The sequence below is a fragment of the Engystomops pustulosus genome, chromosome 7, assembly GCF_040894005.1.
Source record: "Engystomops pustulosus chromosome 7, aEngPut4.maternal, whole genome shotgun sequence".
NCBI lineage: Eukaryota > Metazoa > Chordata > Amphibia > Anura > Leptodactylidae > Engystomops > Engystomops pustulosus.
In genome coordinates this window covers 12,587,928-12,607,296 of record NC_092417.1, presented here as the reverse complement: position 1 = coordinate 12,607,296, position 19,369 = coordinate 12,587,928, and the positions used below count along the sequence as shown (strand labels likewise).

Sequence of the window (19,369 nt, the reverse complement as noted above, 5' to 3'; positions counted from 1 at the left end):
CCGCCGCATTTAAAATCCGAAAATGTGTCGCTTGGGGAGCGCTCACCTTCACCTTCTATGGGATGGTGCATTCCGGGGCGTTAAGATTATTTTCGGCGCTGCAGCGCCACCTGGTCGACGGCGGAGGAACTACCATCTTAAATCCCAGCCGGACCCGAATCCTGTGCAGAGAACGCGCCGCTGGATCGCGAATGGGCCGGGTAAGTAAATGTGCCCCAGTGACTGCACCAGCAGCAGAATAGTGAGTGCAGCTCTGGTGTATAATATAGGATGTAACTCAGGATCAGTACAAGATAAGTAATGTCATGTATGTACACAGTGACTGCACCAGCAGCAGAATAGTGAGTGCAGCTCTGGAGTATAATACAGGATGTAACTCAGGATCAGTACAGGATAAGTAATGTCATGTATGTACACAGTGACTGCACCAGCAGCAGAATAGTGAGTACAGCTCTGGGGTATAATACAGGATGTAACTCAGGATCAGTGCAGGATAAGTAATGTCATGTATGTACACAGTGACTGCACCAGCAGCAGAATAGTGAGTGCAGCTCTGGGGTATAATACAGGATGTAACTCAGGATCAGTACAGGATAAGTAATGTCATGTATGTACACAGTGACTGCACCAGCAGCAGAATAGTGAGTGCAGCTCTGGGGTATAATACTGGATGTAACTCAGGATCAGTACAGGATAAGTAATGTCATGTATGTACACAGTGACTGCACCAGCAGCAGAATAGTGAGTGCAGCTCTGGAGTATAATACTGGATGTAACTCAGGATCAGTACAGGATAAGTAATGTCATGTATGTACACAGTGGGGGTCATTTACTAAGGGCCCGATTCGCGTTTTCCCGACGTGTTACCCGAATATTTCCGATTTGCGCCGCTTGTACATGAATTGCCCCGGGTTTTTGGCGCACGCGATCGGATTGTGGCGCATCGGGGCCGGCATGCGCGCGACAGAAATCGGAGGGGCGTGGCCGAACGAAAACCCGACGTATTCGGAAAACCCGCCGCATTTAAAATCCGAAAATGTGTCGCTTGGGGAGCGCTCACCTTCACCTTCTATGGGATGGTGCATTCCGGGGCGTTAAGATTATTTTCGGCGCTGCAGCGCCACCTGGTGGACGGCGGAGGAACTACCATCTTAAATCCCAGCCGGACCCGAATCCTGTGCAGAGAACGCGCCGCTGGATCGCGAATGGGCCGGGTAAGTAAATGTGCCCCAGTGACTGCACCAGCAGCAGAATAGTGAGTGCAGCTCTGGTGTATAATATAGGATGTAACTCAGGATCAGTACAAGATAAGTAATGTCATGTATGTACACAGTGACTGCACCAGCAGCAGAATAGTGAGTGCAGCTCTGGAGTATAATACAGGATGTAACTCAGGATCAGTACAGGATAAGTAATGTCATGTATGTACACAGTGACTGCACCAGCAGCAGAATAGTGAGTACAGCTCTGGGGTATAATACAGGATGTAACTCAGGATCAGTGCAGGATAAGTAATGTCATGTATGTACACAGTGACTGCACCAGCAGCAGAATAGTGAGTGCAGCTCTGGGGTATAATACAGGATGTAACTCAGGATCAGTACAGGATAAGTAATGTCATGTATGTACACAGTGACTGCACCAGCAGCAGAATAGTGAGTGCAGCTCTGGAGTATAATACAGGATGTAACTCAGGATCAGTACAGGATAAGTAATGTCATGTATGTACACAGTGACTGCACCAGCAGCAGAATAGTGAGTGCAGCTCTGGTGTATAATACAGGATGTAACTCAGCATCAGTACAGGATAAGTAATGTCATGTATGTACACAGTGACTGCACCAGCAGCAGAATAGTGAGCGCAGCTCTGGGGTATAATACAGGATGTAACTCAGGATCAGTACAGGATAAGTAATGTCATGTATGTACACAGTGACTGCACCAGCAGCAGAATAGTGAGCGCAGCTCTGGGGTATAATACAGGATGTAATAATAAAATGCTGGTAATCATATGTTTTAGTACAATAAATGTGTGACCTGTGTATTGGTGCACCTCACATCGGTATACAGCACACCACTCGCGTTTTATCATCTTTCATCATCAGCCGATCGCGCCTGTCAGCCTCTGCATTGTGTTTTTAGATGGGATTTCTTCGCGTTAAATGGTTATAACATCTATATTTCATGGATTCCTGGAATTGTCAGAGCTCCAGATAGATACTCGCAGCTCCGGCGCGACTTGCAGAATTCAGAACCTTGTACAGAATGTGTTCCATGGCCGCCATCTGCCATGTGTTATACTCAAAATCCTGCACCAAGAAGTTGTCGCTATAAAATCTCTGTAATGATGATTCATGTAGGTGACAACAATGTAAGCGCGGAAGGAGAAGTTTTGGGGGAGAAAACTATACAATAGAGAGGAGGCTCTAGGACCCTGGTGGCTTCCCTAGCCTGGATACAAGGTGAGATATAGGAGGGCACAGGGCCCCCACCCGGAATTTCAGGGCCCCTTACTGGCAAGTTGTGGACCCTTCCATCTTATGTTTGCGATGTGGTGTAGTAGACTACAGTGTAAGACTATCATGGACCCTGTAAATAGATTGTGACCACTCAAGTGTACTACACAGATACAATACCATTACCAAGAATAGACACATTGCCAGAACTAAGCTTATAACATAGATACAACACTGGAACCAAGCTTACTAATAGATATGGTACCAGCAACCTAGGATACTACATACATTTGTTACTACTACCAAGTCTATTTCATAGAAATAAAACTAGAACACAAATGACTACCTACACATGTTACCAGAACCAAGCTTGCTTCATAGATACAGCAATGGAATCAGGCTTACTACATAGATACGATACCAGAACCAAGAATACCAAGGTTACTAAATAGATGTGTTACTAGTACGAAGTCTACAACATAGAAATAGAACCAGAAGAAAGTTTACTAGATAGATTCAGGACTAGAAACAAGCAGAGTTAGACAGTGTCTTATGGTGGATAATAAATCTGTTGTAGTATAAGATGCCTCCATTGTAGGTCGCCCTCATAAGGGAAGATACCAGAGAGTCCCAGCACAGGGGTGATGATGAAGAATTGTGAACTTCAGCTGTTTCTATAAATCTGGTGACCCACAGATGGCATCCTTGATCAGAGAAGTCTCATTTTCTTCTACCACCTGCCCCACAGTAGCCTATAAAACAACGGTGTCCCCGCAGTAACCTGCACATATCACTCAGCTGTGTCCATTCATATCACTACTAGAGGTGACTGCCTGTCCTTTGTCATGGATCTCCACACAATCATGCCAGCAGTAACAGTGTGTCATCCTATCACTACTAAGGGTGACTTTCCTACACCATGGTTTCCAAAATCATCACACCAAAAGGGGGCAGTGTGTCCTCCTATCACTACTAAGGGTGACTTTCCTACACCATGGTTTCCAAAATCATCACACCAAAAGGGGGCAGTGTGTCCTCCTATCATTACTAAGGGTGACTTTCCTAAGCCTAGGATCCCCCTATCATCACAGCAGCAGGGGGCAGTGTGTCCTCCTATCACTGCTAGGGGTGACTGTCCTATGCCATGGATCATTATTTCATCACGGCAGCAGGGGGGCAGTATGTCCTACTATCACTACTAGAGATGACTGTTCTGTGCCATGGATCCCCACATCATCACACCAGCAGGGGACAGTGTCCTCTTATAATTACTAGGGGTGACTGTCCTATACCATGGATCCCCACATCATCAAGGCAGCAAGGGGCAGTGTGGCCTCCTATCACTACTAGGGGTGACTATCCTATGCCTTGGATCCCCATATCATCATACCAGCAGGGGGCAGTGTGTCCTCTTATCACTGCTAGGGGTGACTGTCCTATGCCATGGCCCCCACATCATCACACCAGCAGCGGGCAGTGTGTCCTCCTATCACTACTAGGGATAACTGTCCTATGCCATGATCCCCACATCATCACACCAGCAGGGGGTAGTCTGTCCTATCACTTCTAGGGTTGATTGTCCTATGTCATGTCCCCCCCCCCCCCCACATCATCACACCAGCAGGGGGCAGTGTCCTCCTATCACTACTAGGGGTGACTGTGCTATGTCATGGCTCCCCACATCATCACACCAGCAGGGGGCAGTGTCCTCCTATCACTACTAGGGGTGACTGTCCTATACGATGGCCCCCACATCATCTCACCAGCAGGGGGCAGTATGTCCTCCTATCACTGCCAGGGGTGACTGTGCTATGTCATGGCTCCCCACATCATTACACCAGCAGGGGGCAGAGACATTTTCACCCTCTTGTGGAGAGATTGAGCCCTTTTACCTGACAGGGGTCTCTGAGTATGAAGACTCAATATGATGAGTTTCCTAAATTAAGGTTTGGAATTGCAGACGTACAGCAGATAAATAAAATCCCACCATGCTGGATACGGAGCCAAATACTATAAGCCAAGCCGCTGATGACAACATGTGCGGCCGATTTGTTAGGGCCCAGTATCTTAAAGGGTTTTACCATTGATAAATGTCTGAGTGCGGCTGGTCCAATCACTGGGACCCCCGGGACTGGCAGGACCCTGTTACTACCCTATAGTTATTAAGACTAAAGTCACAGATGTTGTCTGAGGCACGGTAACCAAACCATAGGGGTAACATCGTGGTTGATGGATGTTAGTAATGACTGCCATGACACATCTTTATGAAGGACCCAGATTGTAGAGCAGGCCCTCCTCACTTATAAGGCGAGGACCCAGTTCATCTCACCCTGCTCATACTAGGCCCGGCCTAAGGGTTTTCATTTATCAAAACTGTGTAACAGTAAGACAGTCTCTGTTGTCCACAGCAGCCAATTAGATCCCAGCTTTCATTTTTTCAAAGCAGTTCAGAAAATGAAAGCTGTGCTCTGATAGGTTGCTATGTTCCACAGAGACAGTCTGGATAAACGAGGCCTAGTAGGCCTAATTGTTGTTGTGCGTTTAAGAGGTGACGGCCCCCGAGACACCGGTCATATCTTACATCTATTTATATCCGGGGGCCACAACCACAGCGTGTAATACAAGAGGAGAGTTATCTGCATGTGTGATGGCGGCAGTGGGCGCCCCCCTCCTCCTCATACTCATTAAGAGAGAACAGGTATTAGAAGAGACTTCATAAACATCTGTCACTGCCAGAGGACACCCAGCGGGGCACCCAGCGCAGACACTAGCGGGACTGATTAACTCCTTCCTGGACTCAGTGTTACTAGGGGGGATACTCTATATCAGTCAGGGGGATAGGGTACATAATACAATCATTTACTGGGGGGCAGATTATGGAACTAATTCAGAGGGTTCCCTATGTATTTCATTCGGGTAGGACTATGCCCTATACAATCAGGGAATAGCTGTGTGTACCATTTATTTAGTAGGTAGTAGTGGATCCTCTGTACCACCACAGACAATGATACAAGCCGACACCTGGGACCGGAGTCTGAGTGGCACCCGGTTTTCACCGGAGCGCGCCACAAAGCAGGTTGGACTTGCTGCGTCATGGTACCACTAGGTCATCCCACAGGCGCGACTTGTCCGAGGTGGCAGCCAAGGTCGAGGTACAGGAACGGTAGGCAATCTCATAGTCGGGGATAGGCAAGAGGTCAAACGGGTGGCACAGGGTCGGGGGCCTTAGCAACAGGTCAGGGCGGGCGGCAGAAGAGCGTAGTCAGGAACGGAACCGGGGTCACAAAGGGAAATCTCAAAAACAGCATAAGGTATCAGACACAGCTTTCTCTAAGACAAGAGGCATGAAGATCCGGCAGGGTGTGCAGGAAGAGGCAGGCTTATATGAAATTCTGAAAATGGCCAGGGGCAATTAATGGCGCGCTGACCCTTTAAATCTAGAAAAACTGGTGCCGTGCGCGCCCTAGGAATAGGGAACGTGGATGTAGCCAAGGCAGCCGGGACAAGTAAGATGTGCGGTCGCCGTGTTAGCGGGAGCAGAGGGGCACGGGTGAGCCCGCGAGCCGCGATGTGGGTCGCGGGACCAAACTGTGACATATATATATTCGGAGGGTTGTGAAAGTTGGTTGTGAAAGTTGTATATTATTTAGGAGCGATTTGTGAGACATACTCTACTGTACTGTAATACTGTGGTATTTTCAGGGGCGTAGTGTGGAGATGTCACCAGGGCAGCAAATATTTTACCTATTAGAGAACTGTCACCAATGGAGTCCACCTAGATGAAAACCAGGATGGACAAGACTTACCTAGAGGTAACAGGGAGCAGCTATGTCCTAATTTTAAAAGGAACACTCCAATCAAAGCTAATTAATTAAATAATGCATGTTGCAGGGCCTGAAGTGAGGAGCATGACTCTAGAGTCATGTTCCTTCCTTCAGGCCTTGCATAAGATATAATTCAATGAATTAGTTTTGACTGAAGTTTGTATGGCTGCTATACACTCACCGGCCACTTTATTAGGTTCACCTGTCCAACTGCTCGTTAACACTTAGTTTCTAATCAGCCAATCACATGGCGGCAACTCAGTGCATTTAGGCATGTACACATGGTCAAGACAATCTCCTGCAGTTCAAACCGAGCATCAGTATGGGGAAGAAAGGTGATTTGTGGCCTGTGAACGTGGCATGGTTGTTGGTGCCAGAAGGGCTGGTCTGAGTATTTCAGAAACTGCTGATCTACTGGGATTTTCACGCACAACCATCTCTAGGGTTTACAGAGAATGGTCCGAAAAAGAAAAAACATCCAGTGAGCGGCAGTTCTGTGGGCGGAAATGCCTTGTTGATGCCAGAGGTCAGAGGAGAATGGGCAGACTGGTTCTAGCTGATAGAAAGGCAACAGTGACTCAGATCACCACCCGTTACAACCAAGGTAGGTAGAAGAGCATCTCTGTACGCACAGTACGTCGAACTTTGAGGCAGATGGGCTACAGCAGCAGAAGACCACACCGGGTGCCACTCCTTTCAGCTAAGAACAGGAAACTGAGGCTACTATTTGCACAAGCTCATCAAAATTGGACAGTAGAAGATTGGAAAAACATTGCCTGGTCTGATGAGTCTCGATTTCTGCTGCAACATTCGGATGTTCGGGTCAGAATTTGGCGTCAACAACATGAAAGCATGGATCCATCCTGCCTTGTATCAACGGTTCAGGCTGGTGGTGGTGGTGTCATGGTGTGGGGAATAATTTCTTGGCACTCTTTGGGCCCCTTGGTACCAATTGAGCATCGTAGCAACGCCACAGCCTACCTGAGTATTGTTGCTGAGCATGTCCATCCCTTTATGAGCACAATGTACCCTGTAACATCTGATGGCTACATTCAGCAGGATAATGCGCCATGTCATAAAGCTGGAACATCTCAGACTGGTTTCTTGAACATGACAATGAGGTCACTGGACTCAAATGGCCTCCACAGTCACCAGATCTCAATCCAATAGAGCATCTTTGGGATGTGGTGGAACGGGAGATTCGTATCATGGATGTGCAGCCGACAAATCTGCGGCAACTGTGTGATGCCATCATGTCAATATGGACCATAATCTCTGAGGAATGCTTCCAGCACCTTGTTGTATCTATGCCACGAAGAATTGAGGCAGTTCTGAAGGCAAAATGGGGTCCAACCCGTTACTAGCATGGTGTACCTAATAAAGTGGCCGGTGAGTGTATATTTATATGTGGAATATATATATATATATATATATATATATATATAATATTTGAAAAGTATATTCCTTGATAGTATATATTAATGTGTGTAGTACATTCACTGCAGGTATGTATTTATGTTATAAGTATATTCATTGCAGGTATATATTTATGTATGAGGTATTATTAGGTATATTCATAGCTGGTACATATTTATGTGTGTGATATAGTCACTGCTGGTTTCTATTTGTGTGATGTATATTATTTCCTGGTATACATTTATGGGTGTGATATAGTCACTGCTGGTATATATTTATGTGTCTAGTAAATTTATGTATCAGGTAAATTATGTGCTTAATATAGTCATTGCTGGTATTTATTTATGCATGAGGTATTATGAGGTATATTCATAGCTGGTACATTTATGTGTGTGATATAGTCAATGCTGATACATATTTATGTGTGTGATAAAGTCACTGCTGGTACATAATTATGTGTGTGATATAGTCACTGCAATATGGTCATTGCTTCTACATATTTACGTGTGTGATATAGTAACTGCTGGTATATATTTATGTGTGTGATATAGTCACTACTGGTATACATTTATGTGTGTGATATTGTCACTGCTGGTACATATTTATGTGTGTGATATAGTCTCTACTGGTACATATTTATGTGTGATTTAGTCACTGCTAGTACATACTTATGTTTGTGATATAGTCATTGCTGGTACATATTTATGTGTGATATAGTCACTGCTGGTATATGGTTATGTGTGTGATATAGTCACTGCTGGTATATTTTTATGTGTGTAATATAGTCACTGCTGGTATATATTTATGTGTGTGATATAGTCACTGCTGGTACATATTTATGTGTGTGATAAAGTCACTGCTGGTACATAATTATGTGTGTGATATAGTCACTACTGGTATACATTTATGTGTGTGATATAGTCACTGCTGGTACATATTTATGTGTGTGATATAGTCACTACTGGTACATATTTATGTGTGATTTAGTCACTGCTAGTACATACTTATGTTTGTGATATAGTCATTGCTGGTACATAGTTATGTGTCATATAGTTACTGCTGGTATATGTTTATGTGTGTGATATAGTCACTGCTGGTATATTTTTATGTGTGTGATATAGTCACTGCTGTTATATATTTATGCGTGTGATATAGTCACTGCTGGTATATATTTATGTATATTCTTTGCTGGTGTATATTTATGTATGAGGTATTGTGAGGTATATTCATAGCTGGTACTAATTATGTTTGTAATATAGTTACTGCTGGTATATATTTATGTGTGTGATATAGTCACATTTTTCACCTTAGGCAGCAGAAAGGCTGAAATCATCTCAGATTCTGCCACATTTCGCTGCTTTTTGCAATTTATATTATCGGCTTAAGGAACAAAATACCTTGTTCCAGCTCTGCGGTCCTGTACCCCAAGTGCCAGTGTCCTGTACCCTGAATTTCAGTATGTGATCCCTCAGGAATGGTCCTGTTTTTCTCGGCTGACTAGACAGGCATTGCACATGGAGTGGGCACATGTCTGCAGTCTCCATATTGTGTGTCTTCTCACCAGTGGACCAGCGATGTGTGGCCCTTTAAGCCAGGATGGTTGCCTTCGTCATTCCTTCTATTTTAGTATGTGCTGTATACGCAGGCAGTGACGGGTCCATGTAGAGGCGTGACACCGCTGCTCCGGATCACAGAATGCTATTAATTAAAGATGCAACATGGAAGATGCTGTGAGTTGTTGTATTGACGTCTCTCATCCCTGGGGGATCACGGTTTGTACTTTTCTCAGGTTGCAGAATTATAATGGTTGTGGAAACTTACCTATACCTCTAATTTTTCAGTAATGGATCAGAGATCTAACATTCTCATTAAAAGTTCCTTAAAGGGACTATCCATCATTGAGCTCTAATTTATATATATCTTATAAATGTAAAACGTTTAAGTGCATTCTGTATCATACACTCGAGCTGCATTCACATTCTGTAGGGTGAGTAATGTCATGTATGTACACAGTGACTGCACCAGCAGCAGAATAGTGAGTGCAGCTCTGGGGTATAGCACAGGATGTAACTCAGGATCAGTACAGGATAAGTAATGTCATGTATGTACACAGTGACTGCACCAGCAGCAGAATAGTGAGTGCAGCTCTGGGGTATAATACAGGATGTAACTCAGGATCAGTACAGGATAAGTAATGTCATGTATGTACACAGTGACTGCACCAGCAGCAGAATAGTGAGTGCAGCTCTGGAATATAATACAGGATGCAACTCAGGATCAGTACAGGATAAGTAATGTCATGTATGTACACAGTGACTGCACCAGCAGCAGAATAGTGAGTGCAGCTCTGGAGTATAATACTGGATGTAACTCAGGATCAGTACAGGATAAGTAATGTCATGTATGTACACAGTGACTGCACCAGCAGCAGAATAGTGAGTGCAGCTCTGGGGTATAATACAGGATGTAACTCAGGATCAGTACAGGATAAGTAATGTCATGTATGTACACAGTGACTGCACCAGCAGCAGAATAGTGAGTGCAGCTCTGGAATATAATACAGGATGTAACTCAGGATCAGTACAGGATAAGTAATGGCATGTATGTACACAGTGACTGCACCAGCAGAATAGTGAGTGCAGCTCTGGGGTATAATACTGGATGTAACTCAGGATCAGTACAGGATAAGTAATGTCATGTATGTACACAGTGGCTGCACCAGCAGCAGAATAGTGAGTGCAGCTCTGGAGTATAATACTGGATGTAACTCAGGATCAGTACAGGATAAGTAATGTCATGTATGTACACAGTGGCTGCACCAGCAGCAGAATAGTGAGTGCAGCTCTGGAGTATAATACAGGATGTAACTCAGGATCAGTACAGGATAAGTAATGTCATGTATGTACACAGTGACTGCACCAGCAGCAGAATAGTGAGTGCAGCTCTGGGGTATAATACAGGATGTAACTCAGGATCAGTACAGGATAAGTAATGTCATGTATGTACACAGTGACTGCACCAGCAGCAGAATAGTGAGTGCAGCTCTGGAGTATAATACAGGATGTAACTCAGGATCAGTACAGGATAAGTAATGTCATGTATGTACACAGTGACTGCACCAGCAGCAGAATAGTGAGTGCAGCTCTGGAATATAATACAGGATGCAACTCAGGATCAGTACAGGATAAGTAATGTCATGTATGTACACAGTGACTGCACCAGCAGCAGAATAGTGAGTGCAGCTCTGGGGTATAATATAGGATGTAACTCAGGGTCAGTACAGGATAAGTAATGTCATGTATGTACACAGTGACTGCACCAGCAGCAGAATAGTGAGTGCAGCTCTGGGGTATAATACAGGATGTAACTCAGGATCAGTACAGGATAAGTAATGTCATGTATGTATACAGTAACTGCACCAGCAGCAGAATAGTGAGTGAAGCTCTGGGGTATAATACAGGATGTAACTCAGGATCAGTACAGGATAAGTAATGTCATGTATGTACACAGTGACTGCACCAGCAGCAGAATAGTGAGTGCAGCTCTGGGGTATAATACAGGATGTAACTCAGGATCAGTACAGGATAAGTAATGTCATGTATGTACACAGTGACTGCACCAGCAGCAGAATAGTGAGTGCAGCTCTGGAGTATAATACAGGATGTAACTCCGGGTCAGTACAGGATAAGTAATGTCATGTATGTACACAGTGACTGCACCAGCAGCAGAATAGTGAGTGCAGCTCTGGGGTATAATACAGGATGTAACTCAGGATCAGTACAGGATAAGTAATGTCATGTATGTACACAGTGACTGCACCAGCAGCAGAATAGTGAGTGCAGCTCTGGAATATAATACACGATGCAACTCAGGATCAGTACAGGATAAGTAATGTCATGTATGTACACAGTGACTGCACCAGCGGCAGAATAGTGAGTGCAGCTCTGGTGTATAATATAGGATGTAACTCAGGGTCAGTACAGGATAAGTAATGTCATGTATGTACACAGTGACTGCACCAGCAGCAGAATAGTGAGTGCAGCTCTGGGGTATAATACAGGATGTAACTCAGGATCAGTACAAGATAAGTAATGTCATGTATGTATGTACACAGTGACTGCACCAGCAGCAGCAGAATAGTGAGTGCAGCTCTGGTGTATAATACAGGATGTAACTCAGGATCAGTACAGGATAAGTAATGTCATGTATGTACACAGTGACTGCACCAGCAGCAGAATAGTGAGTGCAGCTCTGGGGTATAATACAGGATGTAACTCAGGATCAGTACAGGATAAGTAATGTCATGTATGTATACAGTAACTGCACCAGCAGCAGAATAGTGAGTGAAGCTCTGGGGTATAATACAGGATGTAACTCAGGATCAGTACAGGATAAGTAATGTCATGTATGTACACAGTGACTGCACCAGCAGCAGAATAGTGAGTGCAGCTCTGGGGTATAATACAGGATGTAACTCAGGATCAGTACAGGATAAGTAATGTCATGTATGTACACAGTGACTGCACCAGCAGCAGAATAGTGAGTGCAGCTCTGGAGTATAATACAGGATGTAACTCCGGGTCAGTACAGGATAAGTAATGTCATGTATGTACACAGTGACTGCACCAGCAGCAGAATAGTGAGTGCAGCTCTGGGGTATAATACAGGATGTAACTCAGGATCAGTACAGGATAAGTAATGTCATGTATGTACACAGTGACTGCACCAGCAGCAGAATAGTGAGTGCAGCTCTGGAATATAATACACGATGCAACTCAGGATCAGTACAGGATAAGTAATGTCATGTATGTACACAGTGACTGCACCAGCGGCAGAATAGTGAGTGCAGCTCTGGTGTATAATATAGGATGTAACTCAGGGTCAGTACAGGATAAGTAATGTCATGTATGTACACAGTGACTGCACCAGCAGCAGAATAGTGAGTGCAGCTCTGGGGTATAATACAGGATGTAACTCAGGATCAGTACAGGATAAGTAATGTCATGTATGTACACAGTGACTGCACCAGCAGCAGAATAGTGAGTGCAGCTCTGGAGTATAATACACGATGCAACTCAGGATCAGTACAGGATAAGTAATGTCATGTATGTACACAGTGACTGCACCAGCGGCAGAATAGTGAGTGCAGCTCTGGTGTATAATATAGGATGTAACTCAGGGTCAGTACAGGATAAGTAATGTCATGTATGTACACAGTGACTGCACCAGCAGCAGAATAGTGAGTGCAGCTCTGGAATATAATACAGGATGCAACTCAGGATCAGTACAGGATAAGTAATGTCATGTATGTACACAGTGACTGCACCAGCAGCAGAATAGTGAGTGCAGCTCTGGGATATAATACAGGATGTAACTCAGGATCAGTGCAGGATAAGTAATGTCATGTATATACACAGTGACTGCACCAGCAGCAGAATAGTGAGTGCAGCTCTGGGATATAATACAGGATGTAACTCAGGATCAGTGCAGGATAAGTAATGTGAGTGCAGCTCTGGGTAAAATGTAAAGATTGAGGATGTGATGTAAAAATGCAGCATTTCACAGATTTAAGTCCAGCCTGTCTCTATCAGTCCTGCTCTACACAATTTCAGTTGACCCTAGACATGACCCTGTAACTTCAGACTTAGGGTCAGGCAGCAATCTTGGATGAGATCGTGCAGAAGAGTTTTCTGTCTGTCTCAGCTGTGTGGCGGTAGCCCCGCCCCCTGCATGGAGCTCAGAGACACTCACTGATTCACAGCCTGTCAGCACATCCTGAGCAGAGACAAGCTGCAAACTACATGCTACAAGGAGATCTGGGGGAAGGGGGAGGCAGGCACATAGCTGTGAGATGTAGCAGGGCTCACAGTGTAACAGTGTAATGATCTATCAGCCTCTGTGTAATCATCTCTGAGGGAGAGATAGGAGCTAAAACAGCAATAACACTGATTAAAATTGTAAAGTAAAGTAAAATGATCTTTATTGTGTTAACATCACTAGGGGATGTGAGATGTGAGAATTTTCTTTTGTGGGAAAACCCCTTTAATTGTTTTTATCAGGCTCTGTGAAATTCTCCCGGTTCTTGGGCACAGTGTGCGCACATCATGGCGGTCGCCTCTATAATCTGGTGACATTTGCTGCTATCCGAGAGGAAGAAACACCATATAAATAGCTTGCAGCATACGTGCGCCTGTCACTGCGATCTGTAGCTGATTCCTGTGATGCTCAGAGCCGTCAGTATCGGCACTTACCTCTTACATGAGTCTCCTCTTTATAATGTGTCACAGGTGTTGCACTCGGGTCTCTTGGTATCGGAGGCAGTAACATATTGGGGGTCATTTACTAAGGGCACGAATCGCTTTTTTTCCCCGGGTTTCCCGAATTTTTACGATTTGCGCCGAGTTGCGCCGAGTTGCCCCGGGTTTTTGGTGCACGCGATTGAATTGTGGTGCATCGCCGCTGGCATGCACGCAACGGAAATCGTGGGGTATGGCCATTGGAAAACTCGACGGATGCGGAAAAATCGCAGTATTTTAAAAAAAAAGTGTCGCTTGACATGCACTTACATGCACCAATAAATAGAAGGTGAACTCTGGCGGACCTCAGCGCAGCAGCGACACCTAGTGGATATCGGTGCACAGACCTTAGTGAATCCCGGCCAGACCCGAATCAGCGTCGGAGAACCCGCCGCTGGATCGCGACTGGACCGGGTAAGTAAATGTGCCCCATTGTATGTTGATATCTCCATATTTCTGTTAATGTGGGTCTGGAGCTGGTGGTTGAGAAATGAAGGCCAGAGCTTGTGGATGAGTAGCAGAGCTGTTGGGTAGTGATGGGTCGTTTGTGATCGAGCCGGCACGAAGAGCCAGCTCTTGTTCGTGAAAGACTTGAGCCGGCTCCCGTCAGTGAGCTGGTGGCTCACTAAACCCCGCCCTAAACGGCTCACCACGCCCCCTTTAACCCAATAAAATCGGGTTAAAAGTGATTTTGGGAGTAACTTACTGGCCTGCAGCTCTCTATTATATATTTAATAGGGAACCGTTCAGGAGCCAAAAGAGCCAGCTCTTCTTAGTGAGCTGAGCCTAATGACCAGATCACTAAGAAGAGCCGGAATTCCCATCTAAAGGATCCTGGTCTAAAGTCCAGGACTGAAAGAGAACTCTGGCTTTTAGTGGTTCCTTTCTGGCAATTACTGGAGGCCTGATGATAAGTGTTCCATGATGATAATATATGGTTGAGAACTGTTGGTCATTGGTGAAGACCCAAGTCTCCTGTTGAAGATCTGAGCTGAAAGATGAGATTTCGACCAAATGGTTGGGGACTACAGCTGTTTTTTCAGAACCAGAATATTTGGCGCTGAACTACTTGGGATTCCTGTTGAGGAACAGAGCTAGAGGTTCAGGATAAAATGTGTGATGAGAACTGGTGATCATGGCGGAGAACCTGGGTTTCCTATTAGTGGGTTGGGCTGGAACACTACGGAGAAGCAGATAAATGCATGAGAAATGTGTCACATGGTCCGGCTGAGCACTGGAACGCGCCCTTCAGACCCGAAATATGTGTCGTAAGAAGACTAGTGCAGCCGCAACACAAAACGGGCACAAGGACCTTAGTAAACGTGTCCCCTAGAGTGGTGCTTATGGTTGGAAACCAAGGACCTTAGTTGGTGGTCGTGGACTGGAGAAGATGGTCTGAGACTTGGGTTGAGGGTCAATGATTTCTCTTGATTACTAGAGCTGATGGATAGGGATTTGAGCTTTTTGTGCATTGGGGCCGGTTTTTGATCCTCCCCATGTTGGAGATTATTCCTCAGATACTTGAGATTTTGGTTTGATATCCAGGACGTTGGTTGTTGGTCGTAGACAAAAAAGCTGTAGACTGTATTGGGGGAGGAGGAACAATGCTTGAAAACTAGAGCCGATTTATGAGAATTTGAGCTTTTTGGGTACCGGACCTGGTTTTCAATCCTCCCTCATGTTTGAGATTAATCCTCACATCTTCTAGACATGAGCGGGGTCCTTCTAAGTCTCCATCCTGCCATGTAGAGATCTTTTTCGAGAACGTCTCACTTCCCTTCCGCAGATGGCCTCTCGTTGCAATACGAGGACGATAATTTTTTGGAAAAGTTCCGGCACAAGTTTGCCAGGAGATAAATGAGCACTGGAGCTGAGTGCGCCGTCTCCGGCCTTAAATCACCGCGTACAGTTACTAACTAATTCCGCAAATAAGTTGTTTACTGTTATGGGCACGAAATCCCCATTTGCTGCATTTTTTCATATCAAATAAAATTAATTATCAGCTGTTAGCGGGCAGATGGCGGCGCACCACACAGAGCTCCTTTGTCATCCCGGCCTCTAATTAAAATGATTTCTCTACTTTCTCTCTCACCTAAAGACTTGGACTGGGCGGAGCCGCCCGTTTCCCGCTTCACAGCCCGGCGCCACCGAACACGCGGCTCCGTGAGACGGATACAACTACGACCTCGGCTCTTTATAAGAGGATATAATGGAGCATTAACCCTTCCGCGCCCCTCATTACCCACAGTGCTTTGTCCTCGGATGCTCCCGCAGGGATCGGCGCCAGGATTTTTTTTTTTGCTTTTTGCTTTGCATTTTCTCCTCGTTAGCGCTGAGCGATGATTATACACGGGACGGAGCATTGGGAATATTTATTGATCCGCCTTTTATTCTCATACGTGTTGTTGATCTGATTCTCTGCGCTGCGGAAATTTAGAAAGTTCTTGTAGCTGGGCGATTAGTCGCGGCGTGGGGAGTCAGTGATGGTGGTACGGTGGGGCAGATTTACTTACCCGGTCCTGTTGCGATCTCGCGGTGCGTTGTCCAACGACGATTCGGGTCTGCAGCGATTCACTAAGATCGTGCGCCCGAGTTCCTGCATCTGTCGCTTCCCTGACCAGGTCCGCCAGAGTTCACCTGCTTCTTCCTGGTGCTTGTAAGTGCCTGTCGTGCGACACATTTCTAGTTGTTACATCCCGCGCGTTGTCCGAATCCGTCAGGTTGTCCGTTGGCCACTCCCCCCGATTTCTGTCATGTGCAAGCCGATGCGCCAAAATCTGATCGTCGGGAAACCCGACCTAAATGCGCTCCGCCCCAGTGTCTCACGAACTAAGGGGGACATTTGTGTGGACTGTATTTTGGGCCCCCTCTTAGAACTCCACCATGAGCCGCAACCCTAAAAACTATCTGCCCCCTATAGCACCCCAAAGCTACTATCATCAGCAGCGTGCGCTCAGGTAACTCCCCCGCCACGCTCTGCCACAGCGATAGCTCAGGACGCCAGGTTGGGATTTGTCAGCAGTCTCTTATTATGCGGCCAGCGCCGGGGGTTTTAATCCGCCAAACCATTAAAGTATTTATTCCGCAACATTGTGTAATAAGCCATCGCTCATGCACAGGATGGCGATAAATTATTAATCCTTACATCAGTCGCTGCAATAACAGCTCCATCCATCTCGATCTGTCAGGATGCTGGATGGCGATATATATGTACACAGAGAGCCGGCTCCGCTATGTCACCATCCCCCATCACGTGCAGTATAAATTGTACCGCCCTGGTGACCGCAAGCTGCACTATATTCCATGTATCATCGCTATATGGCCACATTCTATACAGCACCATACAGTGTACAATGTAATAGTGCCATATAGTGTCTACATAACATCACTCAAAGAGGACCTAATTATACCATACTGAACCAGATCACCAATGTAACACCGCCATATACTATCCAAATATTACCCCTATACCATACATTACAGTGTACAATGTAATAGCGCCATATAGTGTCTACATAACATCACTCAAAGAGGACCTAATTATACCGTACTGAACCAGATCACCAATGTAACACCGCCATATACTATCCAAATATTACCCCTATACCATACATTACAGTGTACAATGTAATAGCGCCATATAGTGTCTACATAACACCCTTCAAAGAGGACCTAATTATACCGTACTGATCCAGATCACCAATGTAACACCGCCATATACTGTCTAAATATTACCCCTATACCATACATTACAGTGTACAATGTAATAGCGCCATATAGTGTCTACATAACATCACTCAAAGAGGACCTAATCATACCATACTGAGCCAGATCACCAATGCAACACCGCCATATACTATCCAAATATTACTCCTATACCATACATTAGTGTACAATGTAATAGCGCCATGCAGTGTCCACATGCAAAATGTAAAAACGCATTACAAAACGGAAGGCAAAGCAATTAGAATTTTGTGTCCTTCTAAAAAAAACGCAACATAGAGACAGGAGGACGGGGAATACAGGCGTTTACATGCAACAGGGACGGCAGCATTTTGCCAGATGTGTCAAAAACGCAACAAAAATGCGACGCAATGCATTGTGTGAACGGGCCCTCAGAGAGGTCAGGAGTTGGGGGTGATCCAACTGTGAAAGGCCGTGATCACACGTGTCGCTGGCATCGCATTAATGATGCAGCGCTAGTGCATGGGGGGGGGGGGCGATTGCAGATGCGTTTCCAGGGAAATACATGCGATGGGGAACCAGATCCCGATGTCTTGTTTTTTTATAAATGCAATATGCGCGGATGCAATTGTGCCGAACATCCCCCTCCCCCAACCTGTGGGTCACTAGCGTAGCGTTATGGCCCGTATGACTGCAGCCAAAGGGTGATGCCACGCGTCACGTTTTTGGACTGTTTTAAAGCATGCGTTTTCAGTCCGGCACACGTGGCGTTTTGAACCCGTTTTTGGGCCATTTTGAAGCAGTCCATTAAAAAAACGCATGCTTTTTTGACCCATTTTAATTAAGATAGTAGGTAAAACCGGTCAAAAACGGATGCGTTTTCCAAAAGCGCATGCGTTTCGAAACGCCACGTGTGCCGCCGGCCTTAAATACGCATGCGTTTTTGCAGGTTTACCAGGCGTTTGGCTGCTTTGAACCCGTTTATCTTCATTTCTAGGAGTGTTGGCAGCTGTGACATAGATTAAAACCAGCCGAACGCAGGGTAAATATACAAAACCGCGTGCGTTTTTAATCGGACTGAAAACGCACGGTCCAAAAAACGCAACGCAAAGGGTTGCAGCTGTGTGCCCTGGTGACGCAACCTACACTTAGGCTACGTTCACACTAACACGTGCCCGTCCTGCTATACCACGGTGGGTACACGTTGATGCACGGGAGAGGAGGAGGGGGTGAGCGCTGCACCCCTCTCCATAGAGATATATGGCGCACGATGCCGTAATACAGGGGAAGATGGGACATGTATACAGAGCGTGATGGTGCCGCACCTGAGCTGCTCCGTACCTTTCCGTGCACCCATTGCCGGCCTATGGGGGACATATATATACGGCCACAAGCTTGCGCCCATATATATACGTCCCCCAGCGGTCGTGTGAATGTGGCCTTAGACACGTTAGTCCTGTACTTCTCGCCCCCTCCTGAGACTAAAGAAAGTTTTAAAAAGGAAGTTGAGACATGTTATTCCAGAAAATTCATTTTATTGTCATAAAAGATACAACTTTTCCTAAAATATCTGCTATAATCCATTATTTAACCCCTTTAGTCAGAACCGTAAAGAAAGTCTCAAACAAATGTAGTAAAAATGCCAAAAAAAAAGTCATCAAAAAAGTCGCACAAACCCCTGAATGTATGCTGT

General features: G+C 45.5%; 1 long non-coding RNA gene across 1 annotated transcript in view; it reads left to right on the top strand.

Annotated features, from left to right (window-relative positions):
* Nucleotides 1–4,973: 4,973 nt before the first annotated feature.
* LOC140068651 (uncharacterized) overlaps nucleotides 4,974–19,369 on the top strand; it is a 71,128-nt gene continuing 56,732 nt past the window's right edge. Inside the window, exon 1 of the long non-coding RNA XR_011848510.1 lies at nucleotides 4,974–5,154. This is a non-coding gene — a long non-coding RNA (uncharacterized lncRNA). The remainder of the gene's footprint in view (nucleotides 5,155–19,369) is intronic.